Here is a 5,587-nt window from a genome sequence, read left to right on the forward strand (position 1 = left end):
AGTAACTGGAAAACATACAGTACCTAAGAGGTGAGATCAATATCCATAGATAAACAAGAAGTCTCCTTCCTAGTTGAATTAGAGGCACATTATCTCATAGTTGTGATCACTCGATGCATCCATCACTATATAAATAGAAATTCTCTGCATATTGAATATTAGTTCAGAGTCATCGTCACAAGGACTAATCAACAGATCCTCTTTCTCTTCATTTACAGGTGAACCATGCATCATTCAATGATTCAACATAGGCTTAACTTATATATATGTATAGACATATCTTGGATTAACACTAGAGTTGGAGAATTGAGCCTGGGACAACAACTTTCCACCTACCTAACCATTGATAAATTGTAACCAGCTTTCCCTTGAGCGAAATTCGGAAAAATGAAGTGGTTTTACTCATGAGATTCAACACCAATTATTGATTGAAAGAGAGACTCCATAAGTTCTTCCACCTCCACCTACCAACCAGATAATCATCAACAAACTCCACAAAGACTCAAGAGACTTTCTACTTCCACCCTTCATTTTTTCAACAACAAATAAACTCTAGGGAATCTAGAGTATTCACCTCTACCTTGAAAATAATAACACGTTGATTCCACCCCTAAAGAGAATCCATAATCCACTACAAGGAAACTTACACATCCCAAGCATAAATGGGTTCTCGAATAAAAAAAACCAAGGGAGACAATCTCTTGAAAAAATCATGTCTTTAATGTTAATGTTATAATAATATTTCTCATATTAATAATTATTTTCTTTATTAATAATAGTATCATTATGATTGTTTATAATATAATATACATAATCAATAGCTTGAAAATTTTAAACGTGGTAGAAAACTATTTACATATAGTAATTACGATGTGTATTATTTTTTCTGAAAAAATGTAGTCCAACTTTACAACAACAAAAAAAACATCTTCATTCATATCATATCATAATTTAATAGTTACTCATAGTAATACATAAATAAAACACTTATTTCCTTCTAATTTTAATTAAAATTAAATTGGTATCTCTTACCTCCTTAAACCATATTCACCTTATTCTTTTATCATTTCATAAATTAAGGAAAAATGAACTATTTAGTTCTCTAGCTAACAACGATCCATATGCTAAGATATTTTTATCTAATTTAAATACTTATCGATTATAATTTTCTTGGTTTCATTACATTCTTGAATGAGGCTCCTAGATTCCTTCTATCGTTTCTTCAGTTATATTTTTTAGTTCATTAGTATCTTTCATTCACTATATTAGGATTATTACTTTCTTGGTGTTGGTATAATTTGTTAAAATTTTAAAGTAATATTAAATCTAAATTAATTTTTATTTTTTTTAAATTATGATAATTTAATTAATTTATCAAATTTTTATATTTGTTTAAAACACTGTTTTATAATTATTCTTTTTAAAAATAAATTTTTAATTTTTTTCTCAATGTCTCTTCAATATTTCTAAACAACTAACAACTTCGTATTATATTTTTTCATATAATTTTATTATTCATATCAATTATTAGTCCCTGCCATCTGGCATCCGGCAGGGACTATTGTAATCGTTCAATGCCGACTTAGCATTAGTTGAGTGCTTTCCCCATCTGTTATACACCGCTTATACCAAAGTCGTGTGAGGTGTTCTGTGAACATAACCAAAGTCGCATTCCGCTTTAACGTTTCTCATCTTATTTGGCCTCTTCCCGAGGCGGAAGAGGCCCGAACATACCTTAACTTGGAAATTATGGCCCTGCATTCTCGCTAACCGTCAACGGGTTTGAACTAATGCTGGACTAATGCCAGCATTAAATCTGAGGCATTTTATGTTCTTATTGCATTTGAGCTATCAGAGGAGGCTGAACCGGTTGATATCGCTGTTGCAATGTGTCACTCTGCATGCAGAACAGATGCTGTCGGATAAAGACTAATAGCTGGAGCTGGACCGAATGAAAGCATGCTCGAATGAACCTGAGGCCTCAAATGACTGTGGCGGGATACCTGAGGACTCAAATGACTGTGGCGGGATTTCTGTGCAGAGGGCGCAGAACAGGCCTCAAATGCTGAGACTGTGGCGGGATTTCTGTGCAGAGGGCGCAGATCATTCAGGTAAATCAAACCCAGCAGTAATTTCACTTCCGTTCTCTTTCTTCACTGTAACCAGTCCTGCAGAATTCCATTTTCCTTTTTCTGGCCACCGCAACGCTTTCATTTCCATACTCGGTCACTCTTACAGTATTCCCTCCTACAGTGGCCAGTGCAGCCATTCCACCCCTATTCTCTACGTTTGTTGTGGCATTCATGTTCAAGCTAGCAGCCTCTGCCAGTCCTACGTAATTCCCTCTTCCTTCGTTAAACCATGTAGTGAATTCACTTCCATATTCTTGCTTCACTGTGACCAGTCCCACAGAATTCCCTTTTTCTTCTTCGTCCCCAGCAGTAATTTCACTTCCATGCTGTTTCTTCACTCTAACGAGTCCTACAGAATTCCCTTTTCTTTCGTTGGCCCCGTCCGTGCTTTCACTTCCACACTCTGTCTTCACTGTAACGGGGAACTCTGTTTAATACCGGCTTTGTTAGACTTCATAGTCAATATCAGTTACAGATTATGTTCAGTATAGAGCCCTTAGAGTAGTATGTATATATTGCCTTTTGGACTAATTGCCAATTTAGTAGGAATCTGAGAGTACAAAGAGTGATGAAGGGAAAAACAGAACTTCCATAATAACTGATGAAATTAATTTAGTTTTTAGTAAGTCTGCAAAATTGCTAAGTTGCATCCTAAAATAGTAAATATCACTGATAAATTAGTCATCGCAGACTTGGGATTTCAGTCTCTTGAAATCTAGGCATCATGTTCATACAAGCACAAAAGTGAAATGGTTTGCATTGAGGATATGATGAGGGTTTTATTTGCTGAGACAACCTAAGTTATTTCAAGTGTTTTTGCATTTTTTTTAATGCTTTTTGAACAGTATGCATAATTATGCATTATCTGTTACCTGCTTAAGAGATGGCTGTTCATTCTAATGGCGTGCAGGTATAGTACCTAAAAACAAAATAATATTGATTGTGAAATAATTAACCCTGAGAAAATGTTATGCAAGCAGTTATTCGTCAAGTAGATCATCCTGATATACTGCAATTTAAACTCGTATCTCTGATTTGAATTTTAAAAGACATGTAGCAGCATGTACCTCATGGGAAAATCGTTTCTACATGTAATTGCAGGCATGGAGTGCGCCAAGATGGACCTGAATTCATAACACAATGCCCCATTCGCCCAGGTCGAAGTTATACATATAGATTTACTATCGCTGGTCAAGAAGGGACTCTCTGGTGGCACGCACACAGTTCATGGCTTCCAGCTATTGACCCTGTTTGCATTCGCAGGAAACCCGAACAGGAGCTGCCCCCAACATTTCAGATGCATTCGCTATAAATGGACAACCGGGAAACCTATTTAAATGTTCAAGTTCACTGGCCCCAACATTTCAGATGCATTCGCTATAAATGGACAACCGGGAAACCTATTTAAATGTTCAAGTTCAGGTACATCTACGCCTGCGTTAATTCATCCAATAAGCTGAATTTCTCTGGTTATTTCCCAATCTAGCGTTGGCAAGAATCGTCTGGCAAGAATCGTTAAGCAGAGGCGAAGGTTGAATAACCAGCCTCATAATGGCTGGAATGATATAATGTCACAGATCACCTCTCTGCTGCCAAGCACATGGCTTGCATGCAATGCACGTGGTAAGGACTAATCTTCTAATCGCTTGCAGTAACGAATCCGAGGCACTCATGTCTAGCTACCGTGCTCTAGGTAATTAATCCCCTTTAGTTGTGCCCCAGGTTTCCATTTATTTCTGTCTTTTAGAATTTTTGTTGTCCCTATACTTATTTACACGTTTTTACAGGTTATATTGCAGGTATTGATCCGACCATACTTTTCTATTGAGCTACCTTAAATATTTGAATGAGAAACTAATCAGTTCTCCAACCACACAGGTCGGTGGATTTGTTTTTCCTAATCTATCTACGAGGTACTGATTGCTGCATTTGTTTTGTCTATCATGCATGTGGACGCGTGTTCTTCCTACAATCCTTTCTTAGCTGGATTTTATTGTATTCGTATTACCTCAGGATGGTCATTGTTGTCAGTCGAGTGTGCTCTTTAGGCGCACCCCAACCTAGAACTTCCTATTTCTGGGTCTTTCCCATTTCCCAGTTTAGCTATTTAGATTAGACATTATGTATCCTATGTTATTTTTCTACAGGACTACCATCTTTTTTTGCATGAATTGCTCTCAATCCAGACTCGCCTAGAACATAAACTACGCTGTAAAACTAGTCCCGGGGTTTTCCTGTATACATTAATAATACAAATTTTAAAATAGTAAATAAAGCATAGACACTGGATCCTTTCTAAAAGTCGTATAATGTACAGAAACAACTAGCTAAACATTCTTGCAGACCTAATGAAGATTTAGAGCCCTCACAGTCATTACTTTCAATATATAACGTTAATAGGATCTGTATTGAGCACCTGAAAATTCACTGTATCTGCAGACTCACTGATTCTTTGGTATCATTTTATTTTTCAAAATGTCTGACTATGAGCTTGGTGCTTTTTTGTGTCGCAGGAAAATCCACTCTCACTGATTCTTTGGTAGCAGCAGCGGGTATCATTGCTCAAGAAGTTGCTGGAGATGGCAGATGAAGCTGAACCGTTCCCTTCGTTTCTGCAAGCAAGAGTTTTTGCTATTTTTTGCATTCGCAGGGACTCGGTGCTTCGCAGCCGGTCTTGTTCAATTATTGATTCTCATATAATATATAATAGTGTCATTAACGATGGTGTATCTCCTCTTTAGTGCTTTCTCTCTTAGTTGCAACATAAATGTACAGAAAAAATTTATCCTGACCCATAATGGTATTTTTTCCTCAATCCTAATCCATAATGGCAATTTTCTCCCAATCATTTTAATATTTTAGGTTTAGGTTGTATTAACTCATTTTAATATTTCAGGTTGTATTAATTCATTTTAAGTCTTTAATTATATCAAATTAATAAAATTAATTGTTTTAAAATTATTATTTTTTCAATTTATTATCTAAGAAAAACTTATTCGTGATTTTGAGCTCCATGTTTGTGGGAGCACATGGTATTGAGTCATGATATTTATGTGAAATACTTTTTATTTAAAAGAGAAAATTAAACCAACGCAATTTTATCTTAATTCCAAATTAACTAAACTAACCTAGATTCATCTTAACTCTGGATCAAATTAATTAGGAGTTGTCTTTAAGATCAAATTAATTAGGAGTTGTCTTTAAGTGTGACTTTTTGGACTTTCTCGTTTCCATGCAAGAATATGGCAGGAAAATTTGTGGTGAAATTTTAATCACATAGATGGATTCAAAAACCTAAAAAACTTATGGGACACTTTGGTTGTGCAGAGTTAAAGCATCAAGCATGTGATTTCAATGAATCCTTGCGAGATTCTAGACAAATTAGATCAAAAAATAAACGGAAAACTTTTCAAAAAGCCACACTTAAGACGGGTTGTGCAAGTTAAAGCATCAAA

General features: G+C 35.6%; 1 long non-coding RNA gene across 3 annotated transcripts; it reads left to right on the forward strand.

Moving 5' to 3' along the window:
* Window positions 1–1,666: 1,666 nt before the first annotated feature.
* On the forward strand, window positions 1,667–3,971 carry LOC149190790 (uncharacterized). Of its 3 annotated transcripts, XR_016256522.1 has the most exons (4): window positions 1,667–2,111; window positions 3,234–3,554; window positions 3,710–3,825; window positions 3,920–3,971. It is a non-coding gene; the product is annotated as an uncharacterized LOC149190790 (long non-coding RNA). The 3 variants fall into 3 exon arrangements; XR_016256520.1 differs by having other exon boundaries at window positions 1,667–2,128; window positions 3,234–3,825; XR_016256521.1 differs by having other exon boundaries at window positions 1,669–2,111; window positions 3,234–3,825.
* Window positions 3,972–5,587: the final 1,616 nt, after the last annotated feature.

The sequence above is a fragment of the Pinus tabuliformis genome, chromosome 3_1, assembly GCF_031772625.1.
Source record: "Pinus tabuliformis cultivar Carrire ecotype Pingquan chromosome 3_1, CPIR1, whole genome shotgun sequence".
Classification (NCBI taxonomy): domain Eukaryota; kingdom Viridiplantae; phylum Streptophyta; class Pinopsida; order Pinales; family Pinaceae; genus Pinus; species Pinus tabuliformis.